The 21,419-nt window shown below is 42.4% G+C and overlaps 1 protein-coding gene across 1 annotated transcript in view; it reads left to right on the top strand.

Moving 5' to 3' along the window:
* DMD (dystrophin) overlaps positions 1-21,419 on the top strand; it is a 3,507,873-nt gene that overhangs the window by 354,290 nt on the left and 3,132,164 nt on the right. The window contains exon 4 of the mRNA XM_073614841.1: positions 12,002-12,094. The gene's annotated coding sequence lies outside the window, so the exon portion shown is untranslated. The remainder of the gene's footprint in view (positions 1-12,001; positions 12,095-21,419) is intronic.

Raw genomic sequence — 21,419 nt, 5'->3', positions numbered from 1 at the left:
CAACCCAGTCAGTCCAGAACAGTCTCCACCACCAGCTATATGGTTCTGAAGGAATTTGTTGTATTGGTTGTTAGTCATGATATGATTCCTTTGTTATGTCATGCAATTTTATAATTTGATATGTCATAAATGTTAGAAACGTCTCTTCGGAGACATGCCTAAAATAATAACTTGATTTCACGTTCGGTCTGTCTAACCAATGTTATGGATTTTACACTTGCATTTCATTAAGGAGCAAATGCTCATGATGTGTGAATGGGAATTATTAATGTCAAAAGTAAAGAACACTAAAAGTAAAAATAGCCATTGTGCATGTATTGCTGGGGTATCACAGTGTGTATGTACAAATATGCTGGATGTGGCCATAAAATAATATCTACAGGATTTTAAATGCTACTGCTTCAAATATAAGTTCCAATGATTATTGTCTGTATATAAGCTGCCTTTTTTAATACCATGGTGTACAAGCGTTACTGCTACTGCTTTGCCTGTTGCATTGGCATTCCTTAGCATGCAACTGTGACACTTAAAGGGTTGTTTTACCTTTTCAGAAAAAATGCAAACTTGAACTAACATCCTACATCCTCCCAACCCCCTCAGTCCCCACTGTACTTACCTCAATGGATGATGAGCACACACAGCCAGAGTAGCAGTCTGGGGATTTGAAATCCCTGTTCTTCTTCCTCCTCTTTTTGTATGGGACAGATCAGAGCAATTCTGACTTGTCAGCACCAGCACCTGACAACTTTGAGCAATCGGAATTATTATCCATTATCCATCAATATCTAAAAATAATTTCCATGCACTGATACAACTATAGAGTTCCTTCACAGGTGTATTTAAACTCATTATAAGTTGCATCAAGCTGCTTTGGCATTCCTATTAGACTAGAATGGGGAAAGAAGCAGTTCTAATATAACTAAAAGCTTGGGTGAACAGGCCCCATGACAGCATGCTTAGATCAAACATGGTATATTTAAACATAGATTAGGAGAGGATTAAGGATTAACAAAGCAGTTTTTTTTGTAACAGGATTTTCTTTACTTTTACTTCTTAATTTTTTTATGCCATTACTTAGAAATTAGCAGTAGGGATGAGCCGAACACCCCCCGGTTTGGTTCGCACCAGAACCTGCGAACGGACCGAAAATTTGCACGAACGTTAGAACTCCATTGAAGTCTATGGGACTCAAACGTTCAAAATCAAAAGTGCTAATTTTAAAGGCTAATTTGCATGGTATTGTCCTAAAAAGGGTTTGGGGGCCCGGGTCCTGCCCCAGGGGGCATGTATCAATGCAAAAAAAAGTTTTAAAAACGGCTGTTTTTTCGGGAGCAGTGATTTTAATGATGCTTAAAGTGAAAAAAAGTGAAATATTCCTGGGGGGTGTCCATAGTTTGCCTGTAAAGTTGCGCGTGTTTCCCATACATAGAACAGTCCCTGCACAAAATGACATTTTTAAAGGAATAAAAGTCATTTAAAACTGCTTGCGGCTTTAATGTAATATCAGGTCATGACAATATGGATGAAAATCAGTGAGACAAACGGAATGGGTACCCCCCCCAGTCCATTACCAGGCCCTTTGGTCTTGTATGGATATTAAGGGGAACCCCGCACCCAAATTAAAAAAAGGAAAGACGTGGGGCCCCCAGGCCCTATATACTCTGAACAGCAGTATACAGGCGGTGCAAACAAGACAGGGACTGTAGGTTTGTTGTTAAGTAGAATCTGTTTGTAATTTTAAACTGGTACATTTTGAAAGTGTAGCTCCAGCCAAAAAAATCGATTTTTAAGCTTTTTGGAAAACATAGGGAAGGGTTATCACCCCTGTGACATTTGTTTTGCTGTCTGTGCTCCTCTTCAGAAGATTTCACCTCACTTTCTGTCACAATGACATGTTTTTAGAAAATTTGGGGTTTTTAGTGAAGCAAGGATTGGTGATAAAGCATCAGGGGAAATGAGAAAAGTTTTTCCCATATTAACTCTTACAGGAGAGAATTTTGCTTCCTAGGGATAGATTTCATCTCACTTCCTGTTGTCTCCTTCCGTTTGCAAGTAGGAGTCGTTTGTAAGTTGGATGTTTGAAAGTAGGGGCCTGCCCTATATACTCTGCAGAAATTTGGGCCTTAGGTGTTGGTGTTGCCACAACACTGTAAGCCCTCACAGGGCTCTGCTCGAGGATACGAGGATGCTTCTGCAGGCTTTGCAGGATCAGGGAGGCCATGCAGCATAGGTTTGCTGAGGCATTCGGTCCTCTGGGTCACTAAGGATGACATGATCCGCAGCCACCTCCTCCCAGCCACGTACAAGTCCATGGGTTTCTTGGAACTGTAAATGATCCCTTAAAGACTGCTGCTGATGCTGAGTGCCAGACTCCACGTCCATGCTGACACAATCCTCCTCCTCCTCTTCCTGTGTGATCGGCGGGCACACAGGAACACTGTCTGGATAAAGGGGGCCTTGAGAGCTAAGGAAGTCCTCCTCTTCATGCCTCTGCTCTGCCTCAAGTGCCCTGTCCATTATTCCACGCAGCGTGTGCACAAAAAAGTGGACAAGGGGGACAGTGTCACTGATGCATGCACTGTCACTGCTCACCATCCTCGTGGCCTCCTCAAATGGTGACAGGGCAGTGCATGCATTCCTGATCATGGCCCACTGGCGTGGGAAAAAAAACAAGCTCCACTAAGTTAAAGACGTGAGCCAAACAGGGAACATGGGTCAGTTGTCCCTGTTGGAGGGCGGAGAGGAGGTTGGTGCCATTGTCACAAACCACCATTCCTGCCTTAAGTTGGCATGGCGTCAACCACCTCTGAACCTGCCCCTGCAGAGCTGACATAATCTCTGCCCCAGTGTGGCTTCTGTCCCCCAAGCACACCAGCTCAAACACCACATGGCATCTTTTGGCCTGCGTACTTGCATAGCCCCTTGAACGCCTACAGAGCACTGCTGGTTTCGAGGACAAAGCACAGGAAGAGGCCATGGAGGAAGAACAAGAGGAGGGGGTAGAGGAGAGAGGTGTGTCAGAATCACCAGTAGTGGCATTTTTGAAAACAACCTCCAACACTACTGCACCTTGTCCTGCATCCTTCCCAGCTGCCAGCAGAGTCACCCAATGCGCCGTGAAACTTAGGTAACGTCTCTGTCCATGCCTGCTGGACCATGAGTCAGCTGTAATATGCACCTTACCGCTGACTGCCCTGTCCAGCGAGGCCAAGACATTGGCTTCCACATGCCTGTAGAGAGCCAGAATCGCCTTCAATGAGAAAAAGTGGCCTTTGGGTACCTGCCACCGAAGAACCGCACATTCCACAAACTTACGGAAGGGAGCAGAGTCTACCAACTGAAAAGGTAGCAGTTGAAGTGCTAGCAATTATGCCAAGCTAGAATTCAACCGCTGGGCATGTGGATGGCTGGGAGCGAACTTCTTTCGGCGATGCAGCAGCTGGGGCAGGGAAATTTACCTGGTACAATCTGACGTCGGTGTACCGATAGCAGATTGCACGCAAGTACTTGGCTGTGACACGCCTAATTCTACAACTTAATTCCTCTCAGTGCAGGTCTCAGAGAGGACTGAAGGTATAGTGGGGTTGGAGATCCCAGCTGATGAGGAGCAAGGAGAGGTCCTCTTTGTTCTTTGGTGTGGGTCTTTTAGGTACGTTTGCCAATGAATTGCATGGCAGGTCAACATATGTCTGGTCAAGCATGTGGTGCCCAAGCGGGAGATGTTTTGGCCACGTGAGATACACTTGAGACATATGTTGCAAATAGCAGCGGTGCGATCTGATGCACTCGTCTCAAAAAAGGAAGGAGTTACTGATGCTATTGGGCCGAGGGAAGAGGCCGCGTTGGCAGCTGATTTGCCAGACAAAGTACCCTGAGCCTGGGTGAGAGAAGATGAGGAGGATGAGGACGGCTTGGTCATCCACTCGACCAAGTCTACCGCATGTTTGCGGCTCAACGTGGCCAGCTGCCGAAAAAAAGGCCAAGCGTGTTCCACAGCCACGTGCTTATCAGGATGCACTGTGTCAACGAACAGCACCATTGACTCTAGACACAGAGCCTGCTTGCCCTCTTTTATTGGCTTGTGATTGTCTGCCTCTCCTTGTTGATCATCCAGACATACTAATGGCCTGCAGTGAGATGTAGCTGCACAAAAATGGGATGTATATATATATATATATATATATATATATATATATATATATATATATATATACAGGGGGTCCCCGGGTTACAAACAAGATAGGGACTGTAGGTTTGTTCTTAAGTTGAATCTGTTTGTAAGTCGGAACATGTACATTTTTTAAGTGTAGCTCCAGCTAAAAAAAATATTTTTAAACTTTTTGGATAGCATAGGGAAGGGTTAACACCCCTGTAATGTTTGTTTTGCTGTGTGTGCCCCTGTTCAGAAGATTTCACCTCACTTTCTGTCCCAATGACAATTGGATTTTGAAAATTTTGGGTTGTTGTGGAAACAAGCCTTGGTGGTAAAGCATCAGTGGAGGTACCTTTTCCCCATAATAACTCTTACAGGAATTAATTTCCCTTCCTAGGGGTAGATTTCCTCTCACTTCCTGTTGTCTCCCTCCGTTTGTAAGTAGGAGTCGTTTGTAAGTCGGATGTTTGTAACTAGGGGACCCCCTGTATATATATATATATATATATATATATATATATATATATATATATATATACCGATTATACTGCAGCTAGCAGAATCAACTGCCTGCCTGTAGTATTATTAGTATGAGAACACCTGCACTTGTCTTCAGGTAGCTATACTGTAGGTGCAAGTGTGCAGGGTACACAGTAAAGTAACTGGAAATATGTCAAGAGCCTACACAAGCACCTGGCTTCAGGTAGCTATACTTTAGGTGCAACTGTGCAGGGTACACAGTACAGTAACTGGAAATACATCAAGAGCCTACACAAGCACCTGGCTTCAGGTAGCTATACTGTAGGTGCAAGTGTGCAGGGTACACAGTAAAGTAACTGGAAATATGTCAAGAGCCTACACAAGCACCTGGCTTCAGGTAGCTATACTTTAGGTGCAACTGTGCAGGGTACACAGTACAGTAACTGGAAATACATCAAGAGCCTACACAAGCACCTGGCTTCAGGTAGCTAACTGTAGGCGCAACTGTGCAGGGTACACAGTACAATAACTGGAAATACGGCAAGAGCCTACACAAGAACTTGGCTTCAGGTAGCTATACTGTAGGTGCAACTGTGCAGGGTACACAGTACAGTAACTGTAAATACTTCAAAGAGCCTACACAAGCACCTGGTTACAGATAGCTATACTGTAGGTGCAACTGTGCAGGGTACACAGTACAGTAACTGGAAATACTTCAAAGAGCTTACACAAGCACCTGGCTACAGGTAGCTATACTGTAGGTGCAACTGTGCAGTGTACACAGTACAGTAATTGGAAATACTTCAAAGAGCCTACACAAGCACCTGGCTTCAGGTAGCTATACTGTAGGTGCAACTGTGCAGGGTACACAGTACAGTAAATGAGAATACTTCAAAGAGCCTACACAAGCACCTGGCTACAGGTAGCTATACTGTAGGTACAACTGTGCAGAGTACACAGTACAGTAACTGGAAATACTTCAAAGAGCCTACACAAGCACCTGGCTTCAGGTAGCTATACTGTAGGGGCAACTGTGTGGGGTAACCAGTATAGTAACTGGAAATACTTCAAAGAGCCTGCACAAGCACCTGGCTACAGGTAGCTTTACTGTAGGTGCAACTGTGCAAGGGACATAGTACAGTAACTCGAAATACTTCAAAGAGCCTACACAAGCACCTGGCTTCAGGTAGCTATACTGTAGGTGCAACTGTGCAGGGTACACAGTACAGTAACTGGAAATACTTCAAAGAGCCTACACAAGCACCTGGCTACAGGTAGCTATACTGTAGGTGCAACTGTGCAGGGTACACAGTACAGTAACTGGAAATACGTCAAGAACCTACACAAGCACCTGGCTTCAGGTAGCTATAATGTAGGTGCAACTGTGCAGGGAACACAGTACAGTAACTGGAAATACTTCAAAGAGCCTACACAAGCACCTGACTACAGGTAGCTATACTGTAGGTGCAACTGTGCAGGGTACACAGTACAGTAACTGGAAATACGTCAAGAACCTACACAAGCACCTGGCTTCAGGTAGCTATAATGTAGGTGCAACTGTGCAGGGAACACAGTACAGTAACTGGAAATACTTCAAAGAGCCTACACAAGCACCTGACCACAGGTAGCTATACTGTAGGTGCAACAGTGCAGGGAACACAGTACAGTAACTGGAAATACGTCAAGAGCCTACACAAGCACCTAGCTACAGGTAGCTATACTGTAGGCTCAACAGTGCAGGGAACACAGTACAGTAACTGGAAATACGTCAAGAGCCTACACAAGCACCTAGCTACAGGTAGCTATACTGTAGGTGCAACTGTGCAGGGTGCACAGTACAGTAACTGGAAATACTTCAAAGAGCCTATACAAGCACCTGGCTACAGGTAGCTATACTGTAGGTGCAACTGTGCAGGGTACACAGTACAGTAACTGGAAATACTTCAAAGAGCCTACACAAGCACCTGGCTTCAGGTAGCTATACTGTAGGTGCAACTGTGCAGGGTACACAGTACAGTAACTGGAAATACATCAAGAGCCTACACAAGCACCTGGCTTCAGGTAGCTATACTGTATTTGCAACTGTGTAGGGTACACAGTACAATAACTGGAAATACTTCAAGTGCCTACACAAGCACCTAGCTTCAGGTAGCTATACTGTAGGTGCAACTGTGCAGGGTACACAGTACAGTAACTGGAAATACTTCAAAGAGCCTACACAAGCACCTGGCTACAGCTAGCTATACTGTAGGTACAACTGTGCAGGGTACACAGTACAGTAACTGGAAATACTTCAAAGAGCCTACACAAGCACCTGGCTACAGGTAGCTATACTGTAGGTGCAACTGTGCAGGGTACACAGTACAGTAACTGGAAATATGTCAAGAGCCTTCACAAGCACCTGGCTTCAGGTAGCTATAATGTAGGTGCAACTGTGCAGGGAACACAGTACAGTAACTGGAAATACTTCAAAGAGCCTACACAAGCACCTGGCTACAGGTAGCTATACTGTAGGTGCAACTGTGCAGGGTACACAGTACAGTAACTGGAAATACTTCAAAGAGCCTACACAAGCACCTGGCTTCAGGTAGCTATACTGTAGGCACAACTGTGCAGGGAACACAGTACAGTAACTGGAAATACATCAAGAGCCTACACAAGCACCTGGCTACAGGTAGCTATACTGTAGGCGCAACTGTGCAGGGTACACAGTACAGTAACTGGAAATACGTCAAGAGCCTACACAAGCACCTGGCTTCAGGTAGCTATACTGTAGGCACAACTGTGCAGGGAACACAGTACAGTAACTGGAAATATGTCAAGAGCCTACACAAGCACCTGGCTTCAGGTAGTTATACTGTAGGTGCAACTGTGCAGGGTACACAGTACAGTAACTGGAAATACTTTATAAACACCTTCCTGCCTGTCAGTATATTAGGAAGAGAAGAACAGGATCTAGCTAAACTGAATACAGTGTATATATATATATAAATATATATATATATATATATATATATATATATATATATATATATATATATATATATATACAACACCTGGGATGCATATATATGCACAATACACTGTAAGTGCAGCTAACTGACTCGACCTGTCTACTCTATCTAACTTAAATCACATGACACTGTCTCTTTCTCTGTCTATCTCTCTATCAAGCCAGAACACACTACACAGGGCCGACGTGCAGGTGGCCTTATATATTGTGGGGCATGTACTAAACCCCCTGAGCCATAATTGGCCAAAGCCTCCTTGGCTTTTGCCAATTACGGCTCTCTGTACACACAGCGCTGTGATTGGCCAAGCATGCGGGTCATAGTGCATGCTTGGCCATTTATCAGCCAGCAATGCATTGCGATGCTGCAGTGAATTATGGGCCGTGACGTGCCACTCGAATTTGGTGCAAAGAGCCCATATCGTTTGTAATTCGGCGAACGACCAAACACACGATGTTCGAGTCAAACATGCGTTCGACACGAACACGAAGCTTATCCCTAATTAGCAGTGGAAAATCCTGTCTTTGTTGCAAAATTATACAGAATATTGTCAAACTTGTGAAAACACGTTACCTTATCTAGATATTTTCATATAATTTTGGTTTTGTTTTCAAATATTTATCTACCTTTAACTATATTAAACTTAAATGTATTGCTAACATAAGTGGTGAACTTGAAGAAAATTAAAATTACATTTTGGATAGAGTTCCACTTAAATATCCACTTCTTTTTTTTAATTCACCCTATACCCTTCAGGCTGGTCACATTAAATCTTAATGTCCCCTTCCTCTTCTTCAAGTGTAAACTTGTTGCTGTTCCATATTGCACAGAGTAGCTTCATGTTATAAGTAGTCGCTTACATTCACTGCAATACTGCACAGTAATAACAGGCTGACATGGTGATACACTAGGAGTTGTGGCCAAGGAGACCTGGGTTCACAAACTGATTGTCATTCAGTTTGGAAGAGGACCATAAGCCAGCAGAGGATGATGACTAGGAATGAGTCTAAAGTTCATTGAATTTCCCATAATACATTGCAAACAACTGTCTTTGGACAGTCTCACACTTAACCAGAGGTTAACCACTTGACCATAAGTGGGAATCTTTGACCAAAGATGGTTTATAATAAAGTTGCAGCTCACACACTATAAAAGGCTTTTTTCCCAGCAGCCCTTTGTCATTGTGTTGGACTTTAGTTTGGGGGACAACTGGTAACATTACAGGGGAAAAGAGTTGCTAGTGTAGTGTGCTACTAAAACTATACAGTTCTGTAAATATCACTTCATTCAGCGGTACATATTTCCACTGATACTCTGGAATACATTGCAGTTTGTGTGGCTAAGGAGAGTGGAATGTGTGCCCACCTGCATTCAATGTACTTTCATAACACTCAATAGTCCTTTTTAGAACTTTTTTTGTGTGCCAGCAATAACTGCTGTTGCTGTGTTGATGCTGTTTCCCTTTGTTTTTTTGTTTTGTTTTGGGGGGTGTTTATTTTTGTCTTTAATTGTATTTAGAATTGTTTTATTATTATTAATTAAGGAGGCAGCATTTATTTTGCTTGTAATGTTTTGTAGTTGCTGTTTGGGTATATTCTCTGGTGATGAGAATGCATTAGGACAACTTTGAAGGCAAGATAAGTATTATGCCCTGTACACATGATCGGACATTGATCAGACATTCCTACAACAAAATCCATGGATTTTTTCCGACGGATGTTGGCTCAAACTTGTCTTGCATACACACGGTCGCACAAAGTTGTTGGAAAATCCGATCGTTCTGAACGCTGTGACGTAAAACACGTACGCCGGGACTATAAACGGGGCAGCAGCCAATAGTTTTCGTCTCTTAATTTATTCTGAGCATGCGTTGCACTTTGTGTGTCGGATTTGTGTACAAAAGATCGGAATTTTTGACAACGGATTTTGTTGTCGGAAAATTTTATAGCAAGCTCTCAAACGTTGTGTGTCGGAAATTCCGATGGAAAATGTGTGATGGAGCCCACACATGGTCGGAATTTCCGACAACAAGGTCCTATCACACATTTTCCGTTGGAAAATCCGACCGTGTGTACAGGGCATCACAGTGAGGGTTGCATTTTTACTTTTAAAAGCCTTAGGCAACTAATTTAAAAGAAAAAAAACTGTAGTTCTATTTAAACATTAGACTGAATTAAATGTCTTTGTCATTTCACATTTTACTTGGTTATTCTTTATGTTGATTATAGTATTTCATATACAAGTTTAAAAATGCTCCATCTAGTGGTTATTTGTATAACAGGGAATAGGATCATTTTAACCTCATCTATTATTTTCTATCCTGATAATTTCCTCTCTAGGTTTCTCTTAAAAGGCACTGTTGACTTATTTTCTAATGGTCCACATTTTCTCATAAGGTGCTGTTTTATTAAGTTCACCATTTCAAACATCTCCCGTCTGCCCTTCTCAATATTCACCTCATTGAAGCTCACAATCATTGCTAGTTTCAAGCTAGCAGTATTTGTGGAAAGAAAAAGCTATTTAATAATGCTGTAAATGCCTTTAATGATTTGAAAAAAATATTTTCAATCATAAAGAGCAAATAACACAAATAATGTTAATACTGCCTGTGCTATGTCTCTGTTAATTAAACCTAATATAATTAGTATGTATTTGGGACTGCTGAGATGAGCTCGGGTAGCCTTAAAAATTAAATTGTATTCAGTTAGGTCCGACCTGCCTCACTGAGCTACAGGGGCAGTAAAGAACTGTCCTTGTTAAATAATATTTAGCAGGAAACTAGTAAAGCTGTAAATATTATAATGGTATAGAAAACCTTTAAGCAGAATTTTTCTATATGTAGTAAGCAGCATGGCTGCTCTAGTATACATATTATACATTTTTATAGATAGATAGGTTACAGTTCAATAATTTATGCACTGTTATTGGGTAAGGATGAGCTAAATATACAAGGTTCATCTTCCCTAAATTAGAATACTTCAATAAAGTTTCATAATTTCTATGAAATAAATTAGAATCAATAAGGGATGCAAAATTAAGGTGGATTTAGTGTTTTTAAGAATGTATTGGGTTTTAGAAGGTCACAAAAGCGACCTGGCCTTGTATCAAATAGTGCCCTTCATTAGCCTCAATATTTTACTTCTGTTAAAAAAAAAAGACAGACAGTGGAAAACAGCAAAAAAAAAAAAAAAGTGACAGTATCCATCTAAAAGAAAAAAATCGAAAGCAAAGAACACTACAATGAATACATGTATCTGCTTTAAATCTTGGTAATTTGTCAGCAAAAATCAATTTTGGCAAAATCACTCTGCTCAACATTACTGTTTGATGGGGTGGTTTTTACAGACAGATAGGTTTGCCAAATTTTAGTATAGTCACAAGCAGAACTCTACTTGTATACCATGAAGTCAGAATTTATTTATTTTATTATTTATTTCAGGTACTTATATAGCGCCGTCAATTTACGCAGCGCTTTACATATACATTGTACATTCACATCAGTCCCTACCCTCAAGGAGGTTACAATCTAAGGTCCCTAACTCACATTCATACATACTAGGGACAATTTAGACAGGATCCAATTAACCTACCAGCATGTCTTTGGAGTGTGGGAGGAAACCGGAGTACCCGGAGGAAACCCACGCAGGCACAGGGAGAACATGCAAACTCCAGGCAGGTAGTGTCGTGGCTGGGATTCGAACCAGTGACCCTTCTTACTGCTAGGCGAGAGTGCTACCACCACACCACTGTGCCGCCCAGAATTAATGACAGTCAATGTTTGGTAACAATTCAAATCCAAAAAATATTTTATTGTGCTAACATTAACTTTACCAAGGTAATCACAATAGTTGTGGGAGGGTAGGGTTTTTTGGGGGGAAAGAAAGGGGGCAACACATGGACTTCTCTAGTTTTGAAAAAAATCACACAAAATCAACAGCAATTGCGTGAACAACTCCATTCATCTCATTTATCTTGTTACTTAAAGATTGTCAATGTAGAAAAGGAGGACATGGACAAAACCAGCCTAGTAGGATCTGACTGCCTTCAGAGCAACAACTCTTCTTCAAATATTTGCTCTTCTTCTTTGTAACAATGTGCATATGAGGGAGTGACTAGCATGGGCAGATGCTGCCAATGTTACTAATCTTGGGTGAAAACAAAAACACTCAGGTCAGGCTTTGTAACCAATCTTTTAAACATTCACCTAAAATCTGTAATCTAGGGAATACCTGTCTATGACCTCAACATAAGATTGTTGTTTGATCCAGCTCACTATTATCTCGTGTCCATGCACTGTTTTATTGTAAATACAAATGCATCTCTGTTTCTCATGCATGCATTTTTTCTGTAATAATAGGTTGATTTGGTGAACATTGGAAGTGCAGACATAGTTGATGGAAATCATAAGCTGATCCTTGGTTTGATCTGGAGCATTATTCTCCATTGGCAGGTGAGCTATTAACCTGTACACTGTTTATTGGAAGACAATAAATCACAGATTAAGTAATATTTCCCATGTAAGCATTACATTTGCAGATTGTTTATATAGGTTGATTGGGAAAACTGCTGCTTGATCAATTTTTGGTTTTCATGAGTGTTTTCTGCCTGATCTGGGGAGAAAAACACAATTGAAGTCCAGGCAATCATGCCTTGAGAATGGAAAAATCTGTATACATATGTTCAAAAGAATGAAAAAAGCAACTTTCATCGTGCAAATTACTATTTTTATAATTATATACACAACCTCTTAAGTGGTGCACATACAAAATGTATCCATGCATTTGCAGCATAGGATAAAAAAACTCTTTTGGTCAAATGCCAGCTTAAATGAAGTATTAACCGATTCCATGTCATGCAGATACATTGCAGCAGAACGGCTCCCATGGGAGAAATCCTGTACTGGTATGTCCTTCCCATTTTCGACCACCAGAGGGTGTGCGCCCGTTGCACAGCGGGGGACCTGATGCGCGTGGCCGGCGGGCACGATCGCGTGCACAGGCGCCAGCACGGGGATTTGTGGGTTTAAACCCACAAATCCCTGTGCTTTCAGAGGAGAGGAGCCATATAGTTTGTTCCTACTAAGTAGGAAAAACTATATGTCTCCTCTCCTAGTCAATCCTATCCCCATACAGTTAGAACACACTGAGAAAACACACAATTAACCCCTTGATCGCCCCCTAGTGTTAACCCCTTCCCTGCTAGTGACATTTACAGAGCAATCAGTGCATTTTCATAGCAATGATCATTGTATAAATGCCAATAGTCCCAAAAAAGTTTCAAAAGTCTCCGATCTGTCTGTTGCAAAGTTGCAGTACCGTTAAAAATTGCAGATCGCCACCATTACTAGTAAAAAATATAATAATAATAAATATGCCTTAAAAATGCCATACATCTTTCCCATAGTTTGCAGATGCTATACCTATTGCGCAAACCAATCAATATACGCTTATTGTGATTTTTTTTTACCTAAAATATGAGAAGAATATATATTGGCCTAAAATGATGAATACATTTTTTTTTTTTAATTGGGGATATTTTTATAGCAAAAAGTAAAAAAGATTCTTTTTTTTTAAATTCTCACAATTTTTTTTTTGTTTATAGCGCAAAAAATAAAAAACACAGAGGTGATCAAATACCACCAAAAGAAAGCTCTATTCGTGGAAAAAAAATGTTGCAAATTTTGTTTGGGTACAGTGTCGAACGAATGCGCAATTGTCAGTTAAAGCGACACAGTGCAAAATTGTAAAAAGTGCTCTGGTCAGGAAGGGGGTAAAATCCTCCGGGGGTTAAGTGGTTAAGTATACAAAACTAAGAAAACACTTAATGCAAGCTGGCCATAAATGGTTAGAATCTTGGCCAGTTCAGCAGGCACTGGACAAGATTCTATCCATGTATCCATAGATCAACTTGGGTACAACCAGTATGTCAGATTTCTAGCATGCAATTATTGGCAGCGGCTATAGCCGATAGCAATAATTAATGTGTTCTCTCCGCTGGGAGAACACAATAGCTCAGCTGGAGGGATACCCGCTTCAACATTGACTCTGTTGATGGGGGGATTGAGTGATTTCCTTTCTGGCAACCCGTGGTTGCAAAAAAGAAAATCACATAATTTATGGCCTGTCTTACAGTTATAACATAATAGGATTGAGCCCTGCTTTGGTGTTACTTGACATTTCATGGAGCTAAACTTATTCTAGCACTGGAATGTCTTTCACTAGCAAACCTCCAAAACAATTGTATCTATATTACAAACAGTATAAAGACAACACTGCAACTTTTAAATCAAAGTATGTGTATAACAGGTTTATTTTAGTTTTCTAATCTTCAAAAAAACACTTTAAATTCTTTAACAAACAATTCAAATTCCTAAATTTCAGAAGCAGAACATTTGGATTGTAATTTTTTATGATGTCATCTCTGAAATAATCACTGAATGCTTCTTTCTGTAGTCGTTATAAACAGTGCATTTTAATAGGAAAAATAACACCAAGGGAAATTTGAGACAAGAAAGGAGTGATTTTTAAAAATATTACATTTTTTTAGATATAGTGATTAAAAACTACACTGAGCAAAATTATAAACACACCACTTTTGTGTTTGCCCCTATTGATCATGAGCTGAACTTAAAGAGCTAAGACTTTTTCTATGTACACAAAAGGCCTAACGCTCTCAAATATTGTCTAAATCTGTCTAAATCTGTGCTAGTGAGCACTTCTCCTTTGCCAAGATAATACATCCACCTCACAAGTGTGGCATATCCAGATGCTGATTAGACAGCATGATTATTGCACAGATGTGCCTTTGGCTGGCCACAATAAAAGGCCACTCTAAAATGTGCAGTTTTATCGCACAGCACAATGCCACCGATGTCACAAGTTTTGAGGGAGCGTGCAATTGGCATGCTGACTGCAGGAATGTCCACCAGAGCTGTTGCCCTTGAATTGAATGTTCATTTTTCTACCATAAGCTGTCTCCAAAGGCGTTTCAGAGAATTTGGCAGTATATCCAACCGGCCTCACAACTGTAGACCATGTGTAACCACACCAGCCCAGGACCTTCACATCCAGCATCTTCACCTCCAAGATCATCTGAGACCAGCCACCGAACAAATGCTGCAACAATCGGTATGCATATCCAAAGAGTTTCTGCACAAACTGTCAAAAACCGTCTCAGGGAAGCTCATCTGTGTGCTCGTCGTCCTCATCGGAGTCTCGACCTGACTGAAGTTTGTCATTGTAACCAACTTGAGCATGCAAATGCTCACATTTGATAGCATTTGGCACTTTGGAGAGGTGTTCTCTTCATGGATGAATCCCGGTTTTCACTGTACAGGGCAGATGGCAGATGTCGTGTATGGCGTTGTGTGGGTGAGCGGTTTGCTGATGTCAACATTGCGGATCGAGTGGCCCATGGTGGCAGTGGGGTGTTTGTATGGGCAGGCGTATGCTATGGACAATGAACACAGGTGCATTTTATTGATGGCATTTTGACTGCACAGAGATACCATGATGAGCTAGTGAGAGGCCCATTGTTGTGCCATTTATCCACGACCATCACCTCATGTTGCAGCATATTGCACGGCCTCATGTTGCAAGGATCTGTACACAATTCCTGGAAGCCGAAAACATCCCAGTTCTTGCATGGCCAGCATACTCACCGGACATGTCACCCATTGAGCATGTTTGGGATGCTCTGGATCAGTGTATACGACAGCGTGTTGCAGTTCCTGCCAATACCCAGCAACTTTGCACAGCCATTGAACAGGAATCCACCGACATTCCACAGGCCTCAATCAACAACCTGATCAACTCTATGCAAAGGAGATGTGCTGTACTGTGTGAGGCAAAGGGTGGTCACACCAGATACTGACTGGTTTTCAGACCCCCGAACTCCCCCCAATACAGCAAAACTGCACATTTTAGAGTAGCCTTTTATTGTGGCCAGCCTAAGGCAGACCTGTGCAATAATCATGCTGTCTAACCAGGATCTGGATATGTCACACCTGTGAGGTGGATGGATTATCTCGGCAAAGGAGAAGTGCTCACTAACACAGATTTAGACAGATTTGTGAACAATATTGGCCTTTTGTGTAAATAGAAAAACTCATGGATCTTTAACTTCAGCTTTAGATAAATAGGGGCAAACACAAAAGTGTTCCGTTTATAATTTTGCTCAGTGTATATGTGGGTGACCTAAAATTGTAGTGAGTGAGTATATTTAGGAAAAGGTAGGCCGTTGGATAAAACATTTCAAACTGGATTTCACTGTTTTACCAACTCCGACCATGATGTCTACTGTACATAGTATTCCTAAAGATCGCTTAGTGCTAAATTCATGCAGTAGACAGCTCAAGGCTAACAGCATGTGAAAGTGGTATTAAGCTCAAAAATAAAAATGTAATATGTTGCAATTAACACTCTTTAAATGTGATGACTGCATTATTTTCTGTTTTTTATGCTTATTTTCTTTTATTTTCACCTGGTGATCTGGCTAGTAATGCGCTTCCTGTCTTAATGTGTCTCCACTCTAGGTGGGGGAGCAATTAAGACAACTATTGACAACAGTCTTGTCAGTTTGGGAATAGGGTAGTGTCAGATGAACTAACATATTTAGATGGACTGTAGATGGCTATCAAACTAAATTGGGATAAAGAGTTTACATACATGAAAAAAAATCTGACCATTGAAAGCATCCCCATCAATGTTCAATGGTTTGTCTCAACCTCTTAACTGCCTCTCCTGATGGCTAGCTTGCTCTGTTAAAGGAGCTACAAAAATAACAGATAATTGACAGGTAAAAATTAAGTAAAAAAATGTAAAAAAAAAAAATGAATGCAGCCACTGAATTTAAACCCTTCAGATCCAGCTATAGCCGAATGACAGCTACAGCGAGGATCTACTTTGCCGGGAGGCCGTCAGTAGATGGCCTCCCCTTTGCACGCTCCCCGCGCACCCCCTTCAGGGTACACGTGGCGCATCCTGTGATCACCGAGTCAATGAGACTCAGATCAGAGTAAGGGGTCGATCTCGGCACCTTACCACGTGATCAGCAGTCAGCCAATGACCGCTGATCATGTGATGTAAACAGAAGATCGATAATCATTTTCTTTTCTTCTCACGCTGATAGCGTGAGAAGAAAAAAAAGCCGATCACTGGCTTCTGTTGAAGGGACATCATTCCCAAAGAGGAAGAGGCGAAGCTGCCTCATCTGTGCTCACCAGTACCGCCTGCCAGTGCCCACAATGCCACTAAACAGTTCCCACAATGCCAAATCAGTGCCCACCAGTGCATAAAATTGCCAACAATCAGTGCCACCTATCAATGCCCACGAGTGCCATCTATCAATGCCCACCAGTGGTGCCAATCAGTGCCTCATCAGTGCCACCTAGCAGTGCTGCCTATCAGTGTCACCTACCAGTGCCAATCAGTGCCCATCACTGCCACCCATCAGTGCCCATCACTGCCACCCATCAGTGTCCTTCACTACCACCCATCAGTGCCCATCAGTGCCAGCTATCAGTGCCACCTATAAGTGCCACCTATGAATGCCCATCAGTGCCACCCATCAGTGCCACCCATTAGTGCCACCTCTCAGTATCCACCAATGCCACCTATCAGTGCCCACAAGTGCCACCTAATCAGTGCCCACCAGTGCCGCCTATTAGTGCCCATCAGTGTCACCTTATCGGTGCCCATCAATGCAGCCTATCGGTGCCCATCAGTGCAGCCTATCAGTGCCCTTCAATGCAACCTATCGGTGCCGTACATCAATGAAGGAGAAAAATTACTAAATGTTTGCTAAATTCATTAACAAAATATAAAACGGTTTTGTATTTGTTTTTTTAAATTTCAGTCTTTTTTAATTGTTATTACAAAAAATAAAAAACCCAGAGGTGATCAAATACCACCAAAAGAAAGCTCTCTTTGTGGGAAAAAAATATTAAAATGTCATTTGGGTACAGTGTTGTCATTCAAAGAGTGACAGCGCTAAAAGCTCTAAATTGGTCTGGGCAGGAGAGGGGTTTAGGTGCCCAGTAAGCAAGTGGTTAAGAATTGGTAGGCTGAATATAATACATTTTTGCCATTAGGTTTATTACCAGTTTAGGTAGTGCAAAGATAGGACTTTTTGGGTTGTTTTCTAGTCTAATGCCCCGTACACACGGTCGGATTTTCCGATGGACATTGTCCGATCGGAGCGTGTTGTCGGAAATTCCGACCGTGTGTGGGTGCCATCGGACATTTTCCATCGGATTTTCCGACACACAAAGTTGGACAGCAGGAGATAAAATTTTCCGACAACAAAATCCGATCGCGTCAATTCCGACCGTGTGTGGCCTGTTCCGACGCACAAAGTGCCACGCATGCTCAGAAGAAATTCCGACACGGGACAGCTCGTTCTGGTAAACTTAGCGTTCGCAATGGATACAGCACTTTCGTCACGCTGCAATGTAAAAAATGGTTTAATACAGCGCACTCTCTTCTTCTTTATAATGTGACAAGAATTAAGTAGTTTTGCTGCTCATATTCACACACACTTCTCACAAAGTTTTATTTGTGTTTTTTTAGTGGGATTCCCTCAATATATTGTTATTAGTTGTCACATCTGACAGTTTTATATTTTTTATGTTTTTTTTATTTTGGATTTTAAGCCTTTTTTTTTCTTTAATGTTTGGATTTTTTCCAAGGCTGATCTTTGTTCAATGTTATTTTTATTTTTACTCCAGAATATTTTTGTGTGTGTTTTGTGTGGCAAGTTACCCCAACACCATTGATATCTTTTATTATTTAATCTCCATGAGATTTTTTGTTGTTGGTGTCCCTTGTTCATTTCACATTGTATATTAGAAATGTACCTGAATCCTCACAAACAAACCATCATTTTTGAAGTAAAACACATAGGAGAGTATAATGCAAAACAAAAATCCTTTATTAAGGGCTCAGAACCAAACAAAGAGGAAGGCAGCACTGGATCAACAGGAGAAATTAGTGAAGCCTGGGACCCCCACGGCAGACATCAATTCTTAAACCTCAAAATTGGTGGCCTGAGGAGTCCATATGTAAGGGAGGGCAGTCTGGTCCGGGATTCACAGAGATCCGGATAGCAGCAGATGACATCAGTGTCCCCAGGCTGTGGTACCACAAGAGGCTGCATCTTTTGGCCGACCAGACTGGATCCAGGGTCCTCACTGTCTGGTCTTCCTTTCACACTTCCTTCCGGGCTGTGGCTGTGCAGTTGGAGATGTGGCAGGAGGAGGAGTAGGACCTGGAGGAGGAGTAGGACCTGCAGGAGGAGGACCATCGCGAAGGTGTGTTTGAGGTGTAATTTGGCCCCTCATACCTTTCGCCAGAGCCTCTGATATGAGGGCCTCACACATGGCTTTTTGGCCCTCCTCCATCCTCTGCATTTTATATGCTATGAATGCAGCAAAGTTCTCCTGCCTGGTGTGTGGTGCTCCCAGGACCTCTGTAGCCCTACAAAAAAATCTGATAGCCGCCTCCTCTAGGGTACTCCTCCTACTGCCACTTTCTCTTTCCAGGGGGGATGGAGGGACCTGCAGATCAGCCAGCCGGCTCGGCCCGGCCACCTCCTGGCTGAGACTTCCCTGTGTATGAAAAAGGACATGGTTTTAGTTTTTGCATCATCAATCACAATCCTAAATTAGTACTCCCAACTAACATCTAGTTCACATCATTGATTGGACAAGCAGAAATATTTAGAGGAATGCTATACCTGGCTCAATCTGGGCTCCTCCACATGTGGCCTGGAAGGCCCAGGTTGGGCGTCAGAAGCCTCAGCCGGGGGGGAAGGAAGCGTGGAAGGAAGACTGGAGAGTGATGACCTGGGTTCAGTCTGGCCTGCAGGAAAGTGCAGCCTGTCGTAGTACAACATCCTGGGGACATAGATGTCACCTGCTGCTCCGGATCTCTGCGAATCCAGGACTTTATTGCGCTCCCTCAGATATGTGCTCCTCAGGCCACCAATTAATATCTTTAAATAAGTGATGTCTGCCGTGGGGATCACCTGCTTCACAATTTCACACAATTGCTCCAGTGCTGCCTTCCTCTTTGTTTGGTTCTTGTAATGGGGGTGTTTAATCTCCCACAGACAGGGCAGCTCCCTTAGCATCTCTATGAAGACTGAAATGAAGTCCTGATCTTTCAGTACCATATCCATGTTCACTGCAAGACACAACACAAGACAAAGCCTAATGTCACACCAAACTCTCCTAATCTTGTTACAATATAGGCCTCAATCTATAGAAGCAGTATAGGCCCAAGTTTGTCTCTTACCTTCGTTCTTACGATCGCCGCGTTCAATGCTTCTTCCTCCGCTCACAGATCAAACGTAATACGCACGCGTGTTACGCTTTATATACACTGCGCATGCGTGTAACTCCGCCTGCCCCTGACGTTCTTTCTAGTGTATTCCCCGCCCCTTTTCGTTCGGCGCAGTGGGGGAAGAGCATGATGGCGGACATACAGCAGGTGCGGGCTAATTGTAGCAACGAGGAGGAGGAGGAGGAAAGGGCGGATCCAGGCAAGTCCCGATCCAGAAGGAGACGTTTTAAGGCCACAAATATGTCGTTTGGGGAGATGTTGGAGATGGTCGACATCATGAGGAAGTCCGACTATGACGGAAAATATGGGCCTTACCCCAACCCCAATATCCGAAAGGCCAAAATCATGGCGAAAGTGGTCAGGAGTCTAGAGCGGAATTTCGGGGTACGAAGGTCTAAAGATCAGCTCAGGAAGCGGTGGTCGGATCTGAAGTTGAGAGAGCCAGAGCAGTACCGAAAGATCCGGAGAGTGCTGCAAAAAAGTAAGTAGTTGTGCTGTGTTCCTATTCTTTCTGTCTTTATTACGTTCGTTCTGCTCCATATGCTTTGATTAGTTGTAACGTTTCCAAAGGTCAACTTTAATGTTCATGGGCACATTATTCGTTCGTATCAAACATTTTTCTTTCGGCCTCTAGAACACCATTGTTTAGGCCATATGCATTTTCACACATTTTTGGGGGCCTACTTGGATGCCAAATATTTGTTTGTGTAGATGGGTTTGTTACTAGAATGAAATGCAAACTAGATTGTGTGTAAGGAGAGGACACTGAGCAGCTGTTTTCACATCTGGACACTGGAGCACTAGTGTGGGACACAAGAACACCATTTTTATTAGGGGGGCACACAGGTGCTCCAGTGTATACTATAGGGGGGTCTCCATCTGTGAAGCTTGTACCAAACAGGTAAAGTATTGCAGCTTGACAAAGGGCAATAAAAAATATACATCTTGGACTCGGCTAAAATAGACAATTGTACCCCACTTCCAAGCAATGTTTCCTATTTCTATAGTTCTGCCATCAAATATCTGTGTGCTAAGTATACCATTTTTGTTTTACATAGGGGAGAAAAGACTCGGACACCCCTCATCCCAGGAGACCAGAGACCCCCCACCTCTGGAAGAAGGTGAAATACCAAACCAAGAAGAAGAGCAGGAGGAAGAAGAAGACGTGGTGGAGATTGGCACCACAACAGGTGAGTGTCTGCCACCACAGACTCAGGTAAAAGAGATGGCTGGTGGCAGATTTTTGAGACCTTTTTTTTTGTTCTTTATCTCTTTTTAGGTGATCGTGATGTTGTGGATCCAGAACGCTTTACATCTGAAAGTGCCCAGATACTGATCGGGGAGATCATGGGGTGTAATCTCCAATTGCAAAACATACATCAACAAATCAGTGATGTTATTAAAAAAAATAATAACATCATTGATGTTTTGGGG

This window comes from Aquarana catesbeiana, linkage group LG02 (genome assembly GCF_042186555.1).
Source record: "Aquarana catesbeiana isolate 2022-GZ linkage group LG02, ASM4218655v1, whole genome shotgun sequence".
NCBI lineage: Eukaryota > Metazoa > Chordata > Amphibia > Anura > Ranidae > Aquarana > Aquarana catesbeiana.
This window is presented reverse-complemented; position numbering and strand designations above follow the sequence as displayed.